Below are 20,324 nucleotides of genomic sequence, written 5' to 3' on the forward strand. Positions count from 1 at the left end.
TTTCCAGACTTTACATGGGAGCAAAGATAATGACTATGGCCTAGTAATTTCATCATATTCAACATTTAATCAGGAGAACATTGCAAGCCAGGCGAATGGAAGTTTAAATAATAACTCAGCTCCGGTGTGCTTGATTCGGTTTGCGACTGCGCCATAACTGCGACGTGACCGTGGCTGCAAAATGGCAGCACGTTACTACCTCCTATAACAGTCGATGCTTAACAAAATAGAGAATCACATCGGCAGATTGAATATGTTTATCTTCGTCTGTCTACGCCGGTTCAATCTTTTCCCCTGATTAGTTCCTGAGCTGCATGTGAAAGAACGGAGGAGTAACGGCAGCTACAGGGAGGACGGGACGTGTCAAAGGATAAATTCCATCCCGTTATGGCGATGAGTCAGTTTCTTATATTTATTTTTTACTATGTAATGCTGAGAAAATTTGTATTCATTCATACCACAGCTTTCTAACAGTAAAGAGCAAATCGTGCATTTTTTCTCCCCCTAATATACATTTCCTCAATATTCCACCTTGATTTTCTTCGTGCTCCATCAACAACTTTATTCAACATTTGTCTTAACAATAGGTATCCATCCATCCATCCATTTTCTATACCGCTTTATCCTTTTCACGGTCACGGGGAAACCTGGAGTCTATCCCAGGGCACATCGGGCACACGGCGGTGTACACCCTGGACAGGGTGCCGATCCATCGCAGGGCACACTCACATACGCCCTCACACACCCATTCATACACTACGGACACTTTGGACATGCCAATCAGCCTACCATGCATGTGTTTGGACTGGGGGAGGAAACCGGAGTACCCGGAGGAAACCCCCGCAGCACGGGGAGAACATGCAAACTCCGCACACACAGGGCCACGGTGGGAATCGAACCCCGGACCCTGGAGGTGTGAGGCGCACGTGATGATATCTTAGCAAGTAAAAATACCCTGAATACAGGCAAATTCAACAAATATTTCTCTTAATTAGACCGATTTAAAACAAATATAAGATTATTAAACTTCGTAAGATTATTTTTTTTACTCATCTGAAGCTTCAAATGATATCTTTCTTTTTTTTATTCTATAATTTGGCTTATTTCAAGCACTTCTTTCTAGAAAGAAATCCAGTAGAATAAGAAAACTTGAAATTAGTAAATGTCTAGGAATAGGCTTACTCGTCTTATGTTTGTTCTATATTAATATCATGATGAGAAATATTAGATAACTTTTTAACTTTTCCATTGAAGATATCTTCACTTGTTAAGTTATAGATTATCTTTATTTTTATTTTTATTTATTTTTATTTTTTGGAGTGTATCAAATGCCAGACGTGAACATTTTTATATCACACACAGCAAAATCCCCGGTGTTGATTTAACACCCACAGTGATGAATTTACACCCGGCCTACAGTGTTTATATAAGTCTATTGGACTCAAATAAACACTCTGGGTGTTAATTCAACACTAGGGATTTTACTGTGCAGCACTGACCAGTCTGATTGGTCGGTATTTTATTAAAAATGGCAGACATATTAAAAGACACGGCGTAATAATTCTCCAGTTGATTGATCAAAATCAAAATTTCTTTCATGTACACATTAGATGAATCCCAATTTTATTGTGCCTACAAGATTTCTCAATTTCATGCATGAGAAACCGTTTAAAACCTTAGAGAGAGCGAGAGAGAGAGCGAGAGAGAGAGAGAGGAGAGAGCTACAGAAGAATAACATAAAGCCAAGCCAACAGCTAACTTAGACAGAGAGATAGGTCTTAAAAGAGAGAGCGAGACAGAGAGAGGGAGATGGGAGGATTTGAGACGGGTATTCTCAGAGATGTGTTCCTGTGCAGATAAAGATGCTGTGTTCTCTGAGCTCGGTGAGCCATGAACACATCCAGCGTTAAAGGGCAGCTTCACCTCAAATCTCTCGTCCCTCCCACATGTGGATCAGCAGCTGTCCCGCCCACAGGCTCTGTGACTGACGGCCATTTTATCGTTTATATACACCGAGTTAATCACTTCACTGTCATGAATACTTCAGCTGTCATTTTTGACTTATTGTTAAAATTGTCTTAAGAACCCTATTGAAACCTACATGCCGATACTTTTTTTGTTTGTTTTTTTCTCAATATTTGAAATAATATGACGTCCCAGCACGGTAAAATGATGGCTAATAGAAAGACACTGCACGTCTTGTCAGCTGCAGCACAATTTCAGATAAGCGTCCCTGCACGTTGCCTTAAGACAATTTCTAATTAGGTTCACTGAGAGTTTAATTATTGTCTCGGAAATCCACAGAAAGACAGTAGATTAGAGCAGAAGCCTGTTGTAATGAATGTGTGAAAAGTAGCATTGGCTATTGTGGGAGCGTTGTGGGAGAAACAGCAGATTTTCCTCCGAGGGCTGAAACACCAACTTGAGAGAGAGAGAGAGAGACGATGATGCCCAACTATTCCGTAGACAACTTTATGCAGTATCAAATGTGTGCTATTCTGTTGGCAGTGTTATTGTTATCATTCCATGCACATTGTTGTCTTTCCCAGGCATGCAAATGTTGGAAAATCACTTCATGATGGAACATTCACATTAGCAGACATGTCAGAAATTCATCCAATTGCCATACAGCCTGATTAGATACCGCTTGAAGAGCTAACTGGACATCAAAATGTTGAACTACATGGGTGATGCGGCTAAAATGACGAAATCAGGTTTAAAAACAAATAATACAAATCGATACATTGCAAATGTGCATCAGTGACTACGTTTACATGGACAGCAGTAATCTAATTATTGAGCTTATTCTGAATAAGACAATATTCTGATTAAAGTGTTTACATGAGTCGCTTTTAGAATATTCCTTTCATGATCAGGTTTTACATGTTATAGAATATAGATCGATTAACGGCACACGTCATTACGTCCCCGCGCCACGCCGTCCGACGTTCCCTCCAGAATTTCACGTATCGACATACAGTTGGTCTTCGTTATGGTACCGTATACCGTTTTGGGTGTTTTTATTTTTCATTTTACGTAAGCTTCAAGTGCAGTTAATTATTTGTCATGCTGTATGTGCTAATAGACGACTGCTTGACTGCTTGTATTGGGCTGAGATACGTGTATTTCTCCTACTATATAGTGTAGAGGGTAAGTACGCGGTTTGGGACGCAGCCGTGCTCTCTTGTTTGCCGTTAAACGGTTGAGCGCTGCCGTGTGTGTACGTGTCCCTGTCGCAAAATGCGGTGAAAACTCCCACACGACGTTAATAGTGTGATTAAGGTGTGTACATGTCTGTAATACACGTCGATAATGCGACTAAAATAAGAATACTCCACATGTCTTAATTCCATTTGTGTTTACTTCGAGTATGACTTTAATCGGATTAAGGTCATCAATAATCGCTGTTTACATGCTAGTTTCTTAATCAGAGTATCGTCATAATCGGGTTCATATCAGATTATTGTTGTCCATGTAAACGTACTGATTGACAAGGCCACTGTCCCTGTTTAGATTGATTCAAACCACATGCATAGTCATCTGTAATTACTGTTCACGCCTCCATCCTTTCAATATAAGAACACAGTCATGGCTTGAATGATTAGAATACAGAGATGTCTGAATGCGTGGGTGCTTACACTGTACAAGAAACACAGCCCCTACAGCTAAATTTCCAACAGCGGTTTAAGTGGATTTATCACAGTGTGTGTATAGTCTCATAAAGCACCAGCTTTTGATAGAGAGTGTGGTTCATTCCTGTGAAAGAACCACCGATTTTCACAGGAACAGCCCAAGCACTTTTCTCCATCTCTGACTGCTTTGAACAAAACTCTGTATTGACTTGTTAAAGACGAGAAGCTGTGAACTTTCAGTCAAGTGACTATATCTTGCTACAAAAAAGCTCTTCAAGAGCTTGTTTTCAAGTCAGAAACCAGCGTATAGAAGTACATATACACTCTCTCCAATGAGTCAGATCATTTGATTCAGCTCACCAAGACGAGTCGACTCTTTTGGCTCCCAAAAACGGCTCATAGCTATTTTCTTTCCTAATCTGAACTAAGTTTGGGATATCATAACCTGTGATTGTCTCTTCTTTGCCTAACTATGGCTGATATTGTTTCATGAAATCTTACTCAACCTTCTCACTAACAAAAAATTATTACTTTGCTTTGCATTTTATAAAATCTACCTAAATAACTGTTAAATAAGCAAGTCAATCAAGGCTTTATTCTAAATTTGAAGAGATTTGTATGTTTTTTTTTGTGGAAAACTACTTGACTTGGCGAAATTTCAGTCGCATGAAATCGTTTCGTCTTTCACAGTGATGTTTGTTGGTAAATGAGACCTTTTAGCTGACACGTCATGACCCTGATCTGCGGAAAATCTGCGGTAATTTAAAAAAAAATAAAAAATTGCGAGCTCTTCCGAGTATCGTGGTGTTTGCTTGATTTTGTATTTGTTTCTGCGGTCGCAAAATCCTGGAAGGACTGATAGAGTAAAGATCCCTGTGTTGATATAATTGTGCTGTAAACACACATCTCATGCTTCACACTAACAAAGAGCTCTGATGTTGAAAAGAGGTTTCCATGGAAGCATTATATGACAAGAGCAATGAGTAACAGCGTTGCCTACATCTTTGGGGAGAAAAGAAGCACAGACGAAAATAGTAACTCGTATATGCAAGATTTCTTTCGATCGTTCGTTTCACCTAAACTAGCGAGCTCTAAGAGAGCTGACTTGTTTGCACACTAGTATACAGGGATAACCAATCAGATTGCAGCCTTTAAAATTTTGTGTCCAGCTTAAGTTCCAGTTTCAGGTTTTATTTGTTATATACAAATATGGGGGCAGTGGTGGCTTGGTGGTTAAGGCTCTGGGTTACTGATCGGAAGGTCGGGGGTTCAAGCCCCAGCAATGCCAGGCTGCCACTGTTAGACCCTTGAGCAAGGCCCTTAACCCTCTCTGCTCCAGGGGCGCTGTATCATGGCCCATGCTGGGGTATGCGAAGAAAAGAATTTCACCGTGCTGTAATGTATATGTGACCAATAAAGACTCATTATCATTACACAAGGAGCTACAGTATGTACTGTATGTGCATTGTAGTGAAATGCCCAGTAGAAAGTTCCAGAGCTGTGCTTACAGAAGATAACACATATATATATATATTTATTATTTTATTTTATTTTATTTTTTTTTAAGCTCTGTCGGCTGTGAACTCTGGTGTTGAAATGTCAACGGATATCACCTGCTGATGTTCCTGCTAGTCATGGTAGGAATGGTAAAGAAATATCCTGCAGGTTATATACTACATGTTGTCACATGTTCTTCAATCAACCTGGCCTCCAGTCCTCCATCCCACCATGTGTCTTAATTAGGACCTGTTGCTCATTAGCTTAATGTATATGAGCTCTGTTAGACTAGCATGTCCAGCCAGTGTGCAATTTCAAGACTTATCTACATGCATTTGCCTCAAGCAGTATCGACTCCCCAACTGTTTACTGGAGTTTGCATGTGGAAAGCCACAGTGGACTTTCTGCAGTGTTTAGACTCAGTGCTTGCTTTTCGATTATTTTGGGGGGGGGTATTGGATTTTGTGTAAATCCTGCTATTACCTCGCGTTTACGGTATCCATATAAGATGTTGCCTTTGAAGTTGTTGCCAGTTGTAGGTGCACAAATTTTAGAAAATGATCATGTGGGACCAGAGATCATCTCCAGCTCCAAATCAAAACAAATCATCTCTCCTTCATTCTTAGCCCGGATAGAATCTTTAATACAAAGGTGACAAATTAGTTTTCAAAATTTAACCAAAGTTATGCTTCTAAAAATGTTTGACTTGAAGTTTCCTCCAGGTACTCTGGTTTCCTCCCCCAGTCCAAATACATGCATTGTAGGCTGATTGGCATTTCCGAATCGTCTTCAGTGCGTGACTGTGCTCTGCGATGGGTTGGCACTCCGTCCAGGGTGTCCCACGTCTTGTGCCCTGAGTTCCTTGGGATAGTCTCCATTTTATTCATCCGCTAAACACTAACTGTAAGAACAAGCACATTAATATAAATTAATAGACAGCAGCTGAACTGTTGTCGAATTATTCAACACCTTTTGACCAATCAGAATTGAACGTTCGACAGCGCTGTGGCGAATCATTTTCAAACAAGCTTATCATCATGTAATGCATTCCTCTGCAGATCGGTGAGAAGAGTGAGCCACAGTATTTCATTAGGTTGATTGAAAATACCTGTTATAACATGTAATTAATGGTCTCTTCTTCAACCTTTTAAGACGACCACAATGTCATGACTCTAACCATTAGAAAACTGAGCTGTTTCGTTTTAGAGCACCGGCCAAAGAGCCGATAGAAAGTGTGCACATTTCTCAAAGGACACCAAGCTGGTGAACGCAAGGTTTTTGAAATAAAAAAATAAATAAATACTCTGCCCACTAAGCTGTTGTCAATCCCTGCGAATGCTGCGATCAGCGAAGCGTGCTGAGACTGTTACACACTTTTCCTCCAGGCCTAATTAGTAAATGGATGCGCTACGTAGAAAGGGGGATGAAGAGAGACAGGGTGGCATGAAGTATTGGAGGCAAGCGATAAGAGCAATTAAGAAAACAGGGAGAAGGGCTAAAGAAAGACATATGACTTTGAGAGGAAGGAATCAAGGGGAAATTTGACAAGGCCTCCGCTCCAGTGCGATCCACAATTCTCTGAGCTTCTACCAGTCGTCTGCACATCTGTAACGTGGAGAATAAGGTGCGAATGCTTACCGCATTTTACACCTCTATTATTGATCCAGGTGTCAGAGCTCAAACACTTTCTTGGGAAAAATGAAACACCAAACCTCCAAACCACTAAAGTCCACGGCAGAGCCTTGAAGAGCTTTAGCACATTTCAAAGAGAGATTAAAAAAAATTCCGGGTTGCTCATGCACTTTTATCTTCATTCGGATTTCATATTTCTGAAAGCTGTATCACGACTGTGAACACCAGCCGTACTTTGAAAATTTTCCTCAAGTGATGGCGCCATGGGTTTTCCTTATGAAGTTCTTCTTTGCATAAATAAATGAACAGACGGCTGTGTGCTTTGAAATTCTCGGTGGACGTCACGAGGTCTGCAGTTTTCAAATCTTCATCTGGTGAAGTCCACGCCATTCAAAGGCATGCCATGCTAAAGACGCCCTGGATGAAATTGACACCAATCGTTTCCATCTATTACCAACGCTATACATTTTCCCATCCATTACATTGCTATACGTAAATGCGATACATTTTATTTGATGCGTGTGTTGGCAAAAAGTACATTTTTAAAGCTAAATAAAAATGAAAAACAATTATATGGAAGGAACCATTCGCTGAGAGCTTTGTATGTTCACGTCTTGGATTAGGGAATACTTTTTCAGCAAGGAAAATCACAGATTCATAATTATTACGCTTTTTCTAATACGTCATCGTTTCTATAGTGACGGCTAATTCATAGGGACTTGTATGGTGGGCACTCAGTGTAAACTGGGCCTAATAATTAATGTATAAAGATCATGCTTTTATAATCATCGATAAGGTGCCTGTAAGGAGACATCTACTGGATTTATGAAACATTTATGGAAGGAGTCTCCAGTGTTAGAAGTTTGTGAAAGTCGGTACATTTTCCAACACAGATCCAAATCTTCAGGACAAAGAACTGTGTCATGTTACCTATGAAACCAGAAACAGCAACGTTGTTGTTGTTGTTGTTGTTATTGTCTTATTAACTTCAAGAGAAAATGAATAGAGAGGAAAATCAAGGAAACCCCGCAATATTCTGAGGAGCTTCCAATTTTTTCAAAATTACCTCCGATTTTTGGCAGATTTGGACCATGTGACCACGTGCGCCGAACATACGTATAGCTTAAAGGTCTCATTTACCCACAAACATCACTGCATGGTCCTGTATGGACTGCATAATATAAGTGTTAACAAGAGCTAATTTCTCTGTGGACATTCTACAAGATGAAATATGACTATAAATTGATTTCTTTTTAAATTATATGATTTAATGAATTTAAAAAAAATAAAAAATGTCATTGGTGGCAGTTTTCAAGAAACAGTGAAAACGTTTCACATACATTTTACATAAATCCTCCAGCACTGATTATATTACTGAAAACGTGATCTACTTAGTAAAGTGTACGCACGTGGAGAAACCAAAAAAAAATTCTCAAAAGTTATTCAGGAGGTCAGTTTGTTTGGAAGACAGATGTTGAATGCTTCATTTAACAGATGAATCATTAAATTATTGTTTATCTTCGTGGGTGAATTTCCACAGTTTAGCCTCGGAGGTCACAGACTCAAATTCTGCATTCGAACAAGCATTGTTCACTGACAGCACCAAGGTATCCAAATATCACTAGAGTTACGAGAGTATTCGGCCATAAAAACATCCAGCCTATTCCTCTTAGAAGCTCAGGTCCTAAAGTTACCCTCAGCTGTCATGACGAAAACACCCCCGGCTTTATTATAGGTAGTTCTTTCACTGAGGAGTCAATTCAGTGATTCGTCAGTGATTCACTGAATGCTATAAGAGTTGAAATGGCTTTCTAAAAAGATTCATGAAATGATTCGAGATCCTAATCGTGCTTTGGAAATGACATACGACATATCTAAGGCAAACCCCCGGCTTTATTATAGGTAGTTCTTTCACTGAGGAGTCAATTCAGTGATTCGTCAGTGATTCACTGAATGCTATAAGAGTTGAAATGGCTTTCTAAAAAGATTCATGAAATGATTCGAGATCCTAATCGTGCTTTGGAAATGACATACGACATATCTAAGGCAAACTGTCTTAAAATACAACATCAAAAAAAAAAAGCCGTATGCATGTAAACCGCTTATCATGAGCCCCGAGTAAATGGCCTCAATTATTCCATAAAGTGTTGCATATCAGCTCCTGCATCTTGTTCATTGCCTTTGATCAGCTCCTATTCACTGACTGGAGCACAAACGATTCCTCGCATTCGCTATTTCGCGTGCGTCATCCTCCACTTTTAAATGAAAGCACTCGGAAAGGGATAAATATTCACTGATTTCGCCGAGCAGGGGGAATGACGGTGGATTGGGGCCTTTAGTGTTTCATAGCACCTGGCACAGCATCCACTTTAATGCTCCTGAAAAGCTGAACAAGATGGCTGATTACCTCTGAGTGAGCATAGTGAGGCCGGATAAAGAGATTTAGCACAGGGTGAAACTCAACTGTGAACAGCTGCTGTGAAGCCTTGGTATTTTTCTAACTACTAATATAGTTTTGCATCACTGGGGAATATATGCACCTTAAGCATATAACGCTCATCAAGCTTTGCTAACCCGACAACTTGATGAAAAGCAGCACTATTTCTGGATTTTTTTTAATGCAAAAGGGATCACTATTTACTCATAAACCTGAACTATTACACTTGGCATCGTGCACTAGCGTATAAAACCGATAAGCCTCATGGTCCTTGACAGAAAATCATTCATTCATGGAGTCAACACACACACACACACACACTTTTTTAATTCATCGAAGCAACACACAGACCTCTTAATATCATCATACGTCCTGATAATATTCTTTCCCATGATATATTCTCCAATTATTTCAAAATTAATGAATTTCTTGTATAGATTTAAGCTGAGATATTACCATCATGCCATGAGCTTGGCTAGGAATCACTAGCTTCTTATTATTTGGAGTGGAGAAAGGTGTCTTATTGAACCTGGAGCTTATCCCAGGGAGCATGGGGCACAAGGCGGGGTACACCCTGGACAGGGTGCCAATCCATCGCAGGGCACACTCACATACACATTCATACAGGCCAGTTAGCCTACCATGCAGGTCTTTGGACTGGGGGAGGAAACCGGAGTACCCGGAGGAAACCCCCACAGTACGGGGAGAACATGCAAACTCCGCACACACACACACAGGGCCACGGTGGGAATCGAACCCCCGACCCTGGAGGTGTGAGGCGAACATGCTAACCACTAAGCCACCATTGTTACCATCAACAGAAAAAAAAATGCTTAGATAGAATAAAAAATAATAAAATAACACTTCTGTATCATCTCATTCCACAGATGGAAACATGCTCTTTAAATGTTAATGGGATTCTGTGAGGATTTTCTTTGTTCCTCTGGATTATAGCTTGTAATTATAAGAAACATGGCTATGCGGTAGGTGAATTTTCTTTCTTTTTGCGGCTGTACACTTGTTGATTACGCTGTGGACTCTGGAGACTTAATATTACTGATTCCGTCCCACTTTTAGAATATGCAGTGCATTAGAAATCTTTTACATAATAGCTCATGTGTGGGGGAAACAAATGATACAAACTCAGTTGAAAAAAATATCCCTATTTGTGCTTTTATAGTTTCTCAGGGTGGCTTCTGTAATGAAAAGATAAAACTCTCGCCTCGGGACAACTCTAAATGAACAAGTTTACAGCAGATTTCTTTTCCTGAAAGCGTGGACGTTCGCATCACGTACAGCGATATGATCATGCTGTTGAATCATGAATGTCCAGCCATTCCATCCGATTTCTGTACCACTTATCCTACACGGTGGGGCGATCGCACGCACGTTCACACACGACGGACAATTTGGAAACGCCAATCAGCCTACAACGCATATCTTTGGACTGGGGGAGGAAACCGGAGTACCAGGAAGAGAACCTGCAAACTCACAGGGTGTACACAGGGTGGAGGCGGGATTCGAACCTCAAACCCTGGAGGTGCGAGGCAAACATGTTAACCACTAAGCCTAATGATCGCAGGGCACCACTAGGGTCAATTTACCTTTCATTTACACAGACATGAAGAAAACATCCAAAGAAACTCTTATACAGACAGTACCCCAAGCTCAGGATTGAACCAAGGCCACGAGCGGACAATGCTACCCACTGAACTGCATTTGGGACAATTTATTCAGCCGCCAGGATTACGCTCTTTGTTTTCCTTTTTTTTTTTTTTTTTTTGTTTCCTTCTGGGCTCACAGTGAAGACACAGTGGAGATGATGTAAACCATAGCAACTAAAGCCTAAAAGATCCATCCTTCTACATCTAATCATTCTTTCATAGCTGGAGTCTGGGTGTACTCAAGCATTTGTTAAAATGGAAGAAAAAGAACGGGCATCCATGGATAAATTTAAACTTTGCTATAAACAGTATAACAAAGAGGAACTGTGATAAACTGACGGGCAACGTGTCAGTGAAGATGATGAATACGTGATAGCTGATGCTGACCTGACATTTCCTGTGTGACACAACATTCAGTTACAGAGTCGCTCACACACACAGGGTCATTATTATTCCTCTTCTCCTTTGACTTTCAGTCTTTTTATCATGCACAGTGAGTACATGCTTCCTTATTATAGTTTACAGCACTCTGAAGGCAGGCAGAGACAGGGCCATGAAATGAAATCAAATAAAGGAATATTGCATGTTTTACAGCCGACCGCCTGCTTTGTACTAAACATATGAAGTGGCGTCTCGTATGCTGGTGCCTTTCTGTGCTATAAATCATCCGCATCACAAGAAGGCAAGAAGGAAAGCAGAGTCAAGGATTAGTTTTTTGTTGTTGTAGTTGTTGTTGTTGTTGTTGTTATTTCCACAACACTTCCAAGTGACCTTCACGACTTAGGTGAGTTATGGCACCTCGGAGTTGGGTAATGGGTTTTCGGGGAACCTGTGATTACAACACTGCGTTATTATTACAGCATTTTCCCCTAACCAACTGAAGCTTTGTGTACAAACACAGTAATATACATGAACACACAAACGTGCACATCCAAAAACGTAGGGATGTTTAGACTTTTGGCTTTTATTAAACATGAGGGAGAAATCAACCCAAGCCCACAGATGTTAAAGGAACCAATCATCTTCCTTCTACAGTATTCATTCATTCTTCTTTAGCAACCTCTTTATCCTGGTCAAGGTCACGGTGGAACTGGAACCTATCGAGGGAATCCTAGACATAAGGCAGGAATACGAGGCAAGGACGCCAGTCCATCACAGGGCACCATGCGGTTTCGCCTTTCGTCTCTCAGACACTCATTTTTCTGCTCGGATCTCAGGGGCACTACATCACCAGAAACTAAATTTCACCTAGGGTCTGCATCCCCGTATCTTGTCATCTATGATCACACTATTTGACTACACACCACACCTTGAGATAGAATAATTTTCTGATTATGCTGACTTTTTCATAGAGGGTTCTTTTTTACAACATCAGGACAACCCAGTCTTTACCCTCCATGTTCAGTCCATTGTCCTCTCAAGATTGTACTAATGCAACATTACACCGCTGCAGTTGATCCAGAATCTTCTTCTTTCGGCTGCTCCCATTAGGGGTCGCCACAGTGGATCATCTGTCTTCATTATGGATATACGGTTTATGATCCGCGTATTTGATTTGGCACACGTTTTATGTCGGATGCCCTTCCTGACGCAGCCCTCTATTTTATCTGGGCTTGGGGCCAGCACTGAGAGTGCACAAGCTTGTGCAACCCCAGTGTGCAACCAAGCCAGGGGCTAAGTTTAGCGCCCAGTGTGTGGCTCAAACCCACAATCCTGAGCTTAAGAGTCTCATGCTCTATGAACTGAGCTAGCCAGGCACTGTAGTTGATACAGAATGAATCTCACATCACCACACGGCTGCTTGCCTACATATCCCATCCTGAGCAGTCCACACCCACCTAAAGATACTAATTAAACCCGCTCTGTACCACATTTCCTTAGAGTGTCTAGTACGACATGACCTAACCCACCATTCCTCAAGATGCATGGGATATACCTCAAGACTCCTCAGTTTTCTGGTACTTAGGTAGTCCGAACAGCTGAGTGACTGGCTTTCTTCAAACCAAGGTGAAAGAAAAAGAAATGTGGTATGTATAAATGTACATCTAAACTAATAATAATAAGCAGTAATGACAATTATATAGGACTATATGAGGAAGGTGGTTTTCAGTGACAGTTAGAAATGTAAGCGCTTCTGCATCAGTTAGCTCAATAGCAATGGATATGCAGACATGTTTAATATGTATCTGTTGATTTGTATAAAATGTGACTCGAAGGTGCCAAAAGCTTTCCAAATGCCAAACTCAATTCCCCAACAGGCACTGAGACCTTTAGTCTATTGTTGGCATGTGGAAAAGCGGGCCAGAGATTATCGTTTTCCTGACAGCACTTCCTCAAACAGACGGCCACTGCATTATGCATGACCTCGTGTTTATTGATAACCCCGATATAAAAAGGTTCTGTTGTACAAGAATGGCAGTCGCTTTAAAGAATAGGATAGGATTAAAACCGAGAGAGATGTTTTAAACATGGGCGTATGCTTAATACTAGGCACTGGTGTTAAATAATGGTTATAAGGAACACTCTGTATGAATATTAATAACATCTGCAGTATAGCTGTAATGTGTAGCCATGGTGGATGTATGAGTTCACACTCTGTACCAGGGAAAGGGGTTTATACAGTGTACATATATACACACACAGAGGTGTGCTCATAAGTTTACACCCCCCAGGCAGAATCTGCAAAATGTTAATAATTTAAATTATATATATATATATATATATATATATATATATATATATATATATATATATATATATATATATATATACAGAGAAAGAGAGAGAGAGAGATGAACCAGTTGCTCATTGCTCAGAGAGACAGGAGGATGAATGGAACAGAACTGTGCTAATCAGATAATAAAGCACTTAAAGGTGTAATCATTTTGTGCTCTTTTGTCACATTCAGGAAGAGAGGGAAAGACAAAGAGGGAGCTATTGATCGACCCTTAGGCCAAACACTTGTGACTGTTCACATGTCCAGCATCGTTACTCTTGTTTGATAATTCTCCTCATTTTCCTGAGTCTGTCCATTCAGTATTCCGGGTTTTCTCAGTTACAGAAGATTTGACCATGTAGCGGGAAGAGTGTGCACTCTGGTGGTCCATACTGGAGCTGCAAAGAGAATAAAAACAACCAGGTAATACTTTATATTAATCCGTTTAACTCCACCTCAACTCCCACGACCCATCCGAAAATCCAGACTTACAATGTATTTCTCACCCTGTTAAATGATTTGTTAAATAAAATTCTTAATAGTCACTAAGTGACATGCTTTTGGATAAATAGATGAATAATAACCTGGAGCGTTGAGGAGTTAACAAGACATTATTGTCGGCATTAATGTACAATAAGTAGAGTTATGTTCGAGTCATTACACTTGGATTAACTGATGTTTATTGAACCATATAAGCCAATATTTATTAATGATTTTGGTGGAGACTTCACAAACTTAATACATTATTCTGAATTATGGGTGCCAATATTTACACCCACAGACCTGAGCTCAGTTCCTTGTCAACATTTTGTAACATAATGGCTTTATTATTTTAGTCATGGATAGAATAAGCCTTAGATAATACACATATATTTGTTTGGACTAACATTTGACTTAAGATCAGTTAAGTAATATACTCAGGTTTATGGTTTGTTCAAATTAACTATTGTAGTACAGTGCCTTCCACTTATATTGGCACCCTTGGTAAATATGAGCAAAGAAGGCTGTGAAAAATTGTCTATATTGTTGAACCTTTTGATCTTTTGTTTAAAAGAAATTCACAAAAATACTCTTCTCTCACGGATATCAAACAATTGCAGACAAAACACCGAGCATATATGTATGTGTGTATATAAATATATATATAATATATATAATTTGTTAAATATAGGTGTGCAACAATTATTGGCACGCTTTTAGTCAATACTTTGTGCTATCTCCCTTTACCAAGATAACAGCTTTGAGTCTTCTCCTATAATACCAGATGAGGTTGGAGAATACATGGTAAGGGATCTGAGACCATTCCTCCATACAGAATCTCTCCAGATCTTGCACATTTCGAGGTCCATGCTGGTGGACTCTCCTCTTCAGTTCAGGGGTTCAGGTCAGGGTACTGGGATGGTCATGGCAGGACCTTGAGTTTGTGGTCAGTAAACCATTTTTGTGTTGATTTTGATGTATGTTTTGGATCATCGTCCTGCTGGAAGATCCAACCACGGCCCATTTGAAGCTTTCTGGCAGAGGCGGTCAGGTTTTCATTTAATATCTGTTGATATTTGATATAGTCCATGTTGCCATGTATCCTAACAAATGTCCAGGTCCTCTGGCAGAAAAACAGCCCCAAAACATTAAAGATCCACCTCCATATTTAACCGTGGGCATGAGGTACTTTTCCATACGGCTACCTCTCTGTGTGCTCCAAAACCACCTCTGGTGTTTATTACCAAAAAGCTCTATTTTTGTTTCATCTGACCATCGAACCCGATCCCATTTGAAGTTCCAGTAGTGTCTGGCAAACTGAAGACGCTCGAGTTTGTTTTCGGATGAGAGTAGAGGCTTTTTTCTTGAAACCCTTTCAAACAACTTGTGGTGATGTAGGTGACTTCAGATTGTAGTTTTGGAGACTTTCTGACCCCAAGACTCAACTAACTTCTGCAATTCTCCAGCTGTGATCCTTGGAGATTTTTTGTCCACTCGAACCGTCCTCTTCACAGTGCGTTGAGACGATATAGACACACGTCCAATTCCAGGTCGATTCATAACATTTCCAATTGACTGGAACTTCTTAATTATTGCCCTGATGGTGGAAATGGCCATTTTCAACGCTTGTGCTATTTTCTTATAGCCACGCCCCATTTTGTGAAGCTCAACAACCTTTTGCCACACACCACAGCTATATTCCTTGGTCTTACCCAATTTCCTGTTCCTAGTCACCCAGATGTCATACCTCAAATATATTTTTACTTTACTTATTTATTTTATTTTAATTACTGTGCCAATAATTGTTGCACACCTATATTTAACAAAGATTTATTTTTTTATTTTTTTTATAAACCATTGTTGTGTTTGAGTATTTTGTGAATTTTTTTTAACCAAAGCTCAAAAGGTACCCTTGAATTTTCCTCCTGTGATAAATAATTCATGTCTTGAACATCAAAAAGGATTTACATGTGGTTAAATCTGCGACATCCAAAGATGAGCATTAGGTAAACATCAAAAACTGCTTTCATTTGGATTTATGCTGGATAAAACGTATTAATGGGAGATTACCTCACAGAACACTCTGAGTTTGTTTAATATCATGTGCAGTAATTGAGTTTAAAGCCTCTGTTTCAAATGATTATAGATGCATAGTGCATATCCTATGCAGATTCACGGTGGAAAACCAATTCCAACATTATTGCGAAACGACAGTAAGAAAGCACAAGCTCATGCTGAAAGAAACAGAAGAGCACGGGATAGGACTGGAGATATGGGTCAGCGAAAAGAGCAACGAACGATGGGAGAGATTTCAGGTGATCAAGTCATGTTTATTTATGTGAAGGCAATTCAAAGGCAATAAAGGATGACCACAGAAGTGCTGTGATTAATGAGGTCAAAGCGATTCAGGCTGAGAACAAATGAAGGATTCGACAGAAGGAAAATATAACAGACACATCAAAAGTATACTGTGAACAATAAAAGACCATACACAATAAGAAAAAGTACATATATTATACGAGATGCAATAAAAGAGGACGACAGAAAAATAAAATGATGTACAGTTTGTGCACAATGTGCAATATAGGTACAAGATAATCTCTCTCTCTCTCTCTCTCTCTCTCTCTCTCTCTCTCTCTCTCACACACACACACACACATGCACTCAAACTTATACCATTTATTTTATTTATCATTTAACCAAATCTCCCAGATTTTCATTTACACTAATAATAATTACCAGTGTGTCCCAGATTATTATTATTATTATTATTATTATTATTATTATTATTATTATTATTTAAATCCAGGAGATTTTTTTTATAAGGTTTAAATGATAAATAAAATCATTTGAAAAGCTTACCCATGTACTTGGATTTTTACGGATTTAGTCTATGACGTGCCAACCATATACGTTCAGTGGCCACTTTAATAAGAACACCTGCACACCTGCTCGTTCATGCAGTTATGCAATCAGCCAATCACGTGGCAGTGCGGATCTCCTGGGATTTTTCACACTAGAGTTTACACAGCGTGGTGTGGGAAAACAAAAAAGCATCCACTGAGCAGCAGTTCTGCCATCAAAGGAGAATAGCCAGACTGGTTCACGCTGACAGGTAATCTACTGTAACTCAAATAAGCACTGTTTACAACCTGAACAGAAAAGCATCTCAGAACGCACAACGCACTGAACCTTGAGGTGGATGGGGTACAACAGCAGAAGGCCACATCGGGATGCTCTACTGCCAGAGAGAACAGGAATCTGAGGCTACAGTGAGCACAGCCTCACTAAAACCAGACAAGCTGACGTCTAGAAAAACATCACCCGGTCTTTTTCCAGTCTTCGGCTGATGTGAAGATGAACCGAGGCTCTTGACCTGTATCTGCATGATTTTATGCAATGCTCTGCTGCCACATGATTGGCTGATTAAATAATGCATGGAAGCGCTGATGTACAGGTGTTCCTATTAACGTGAGTATACATTCAGTATTCAATTTAAGATTTCAATCAGAGCTGTCTAAATTTGTCTATTTGCTGTGCTATTATTTATGGATTGATGGAGTGCTGTAGTTTATGGATGTATGAATAATATTGAACTTCCTCCATATAATTAAGAAGGTAAACCCCTGCTGAGCATGAGTGTGAGGGACAATTAGACGTTCAGGACATTCAGCGTTACCAAAGAGGACAAAGACCAAAACAGATCTGGTTCGACGCTTAGCTGATCGGATTATTCGTTTTGCATTTGTTTGTCTAAGAGAAATCCCTAAGCAGTCTAGAGGATTCAGTGATTTGGGGGGAAAACATTTTTTCTAGGCTACTACTTCATTTAATGTTGTCCTAAATTTGGGTGCTTCAGCCAAGAAAACAAGCACAGATTTGATCATTATTTCAGCCTGTTAGCCTTCAGAAATCTTTGAGTGCTGCTCCTGAATTTTAATGAGCTGAATTTAAAATGGATTGAATTGTGTCTCATTGCTTTGAAGCGGAACTCGGTTTTATTTTTTCTATAACTCAATAACAACCGCTCAAAAACTTTCCATTGAAGGAACTCAACAATAGTTTGGAGAGGTGTTTTTTAGTATTATGTTTGCTAGCCGCTCTGAGGAAAACCCAACAGAAGGAGAACCGTTACTGTGCAGATGTGCGAAAGCTCCTCTGGTTGTTTTATCTAATGGAGATGGGGGTTTTTTTTGTTGTTGTTTTTTTTTTTCCAGTGATTTAACAATCATGGCTGCTCATTGAGATGCATTTGGAAAGACTGGAATTATTGAATATTTCATAATTAATGTATAATCAAAAAGTATGTTCTGATCAAACGATCTTCTAAGTGTGCAGTGAGTTTGAAGAATCCTGTGCTTTTCGGCACAGAAACTGCTTTTGTAAGAGAGCAACCTCGAGACCCCATGCCAAGTGTCGAGTTAAGACAAGGCCACAGGAAAGGAGGACGGATATCGAGGAAGGGAGTTATGGTCAGAGGAAAAAAAAAAAAGGAAAACTCTGTCTGAGTGAAACATTATTTTTTTTTTAAAACAGCTAATTGATCCTACACTACAATTATAAACCAGCTATGAGTAGAAGTAATTAATTGTGGCAAAGGGGCTGAGTTGGGGGGTTTTTTTTTTTAAGAAAAAAGGCAAAACCACACCTATGATGAGATCATTAGCTCAGGTGGTAGAGCGGGTTGTCCATTAATCGTAGGGTTGGCGGTTCGATTCCTGGCCCACGTGACTCCACATGCCGAAGTGTCCTTGGGCAAGACACTGAACCCCAAGTTACTCCGGATGGCAAGTTAGTGCCTTGCATGGCAGCTCTGCTACCACTGGTGTGTGAGAGTGTGTGTGTGAATGGGTGAATGAGACACAGTGTAAAGCGCTTTGGATAAAAGCGCTATATAAGTGCGCCATTTACCATTTACTGTAGAAAGGTATAAAAAGGCCTGTGTGTGATTGCATAATGTCTGTAGAGGTCTCACTTTATTTGTCTTGAAGAAAGTTTCATTTCTTTTGACATCCATAACTCCTGGTCTCTGGAAGTTTTTTGACTTTGGTTAGAGAGCAATTTTCCACAACAAAATTCAGGATCATTAAGACACACAGCTTGAAGGCTAGTGAACAGAAAATTCTCTAAAGACACAAGAACACAACAGTGGAGAGGATGTGTAAAAGCAGTCATTTTTAATCTTTCCTCTTCTTCATAATCATGCCATTTCTCAGCCAAACCACATGCCAAACCAGCTGGAATTCCTTAAACTTATTTTACAATAGAGGTAATATTATTGTTTTGTTTTTGTTTTTTTACAAGAGTAAATTGCTTTTTATCTGGAAACCACCAGGTGGCAGTACAAGTCAAGTTGTGGTTATAGCATATTCCACTAGTCATGAAGGATAAAACTGGAGACTTTCATACTTATTAGACTTTGATTAAAGAAAGTTGTTGCATGGATAACCAAGTGTCCTGATTACATGAGCCAAGAACATGTCTTTTTAACTAGACTGATTGCTAAGTGCTGGGGGGGGGGCTCAAACTGACAGGACTTCACTTAAATATAATTACAGTATGACTCAGGCTCTGTGGGTTTTAAATTCTGCACCCACCTTTCCTGCCTGTCAGCCTTTTGAAGACATTTTTATATCAATGTTTCAAACAGATCTGAGTGTTGGCAACCACTTCACTGATGTCAAGACAGCGTCTTTCTGCATTATCTCATGTAAACCATAAGACACTCATAAAAGCAGAGAGGGTTTCTGCCCACACCCAAATCCTGTAATGCTCATTATAATGTACTATGAGTCACTGGGCATACAGCATGATTTGCAGGTTTGGCTATGAAAGAGATAAAGAAAAGTAATTTAAACATAAACCTTTCAGAAATAATAATAATAAAAAAAGACATACTGTGAGAACTGGTTATTCAACAGCACAAGGATGGCTTATTTTAGTTTCATGACTGGTTATAAATGAGTTAAAGATGTGTGTCAAATTCAGCTTAAGCTGTAGGTATAGTTATGATATAGTTATGAGTCAAGGCATAAGGATTTAAGTTCAGATATAGTGGTTTAAAATCTTGCCTGTCTGTCAGCATTTTTGAGACCAGAAGCAGATGGGTTTAGATTCTGGATGTTGATGAGGTTTATTGTCCAGGTGTAAATGGGTTGAAGGTGGTGATGTAGTTTGGGTTTGGGTATGGTTGGGCTTAAGGTCTTGGTGCAGATAGGTTTAGGGTCTGAGTGTAGTTGGGTTTAGGGTCTGGGTGTAGTTGGGTT

Source organism: Ictalurus furcatus, chromosome 25, assembly GCF_023375685.1.
Source record: "Ictalurus furcatus strain D&B chromosome 25, Billie_1.0, whole genome shotgun sequence".
NCBI classification, from domain to species: Eukaryota; Metazoa; Chordata; class Actinopteri; order Siluriformes; family Ictaluridae; genus Ictalurus; species Ictalurus furcatus.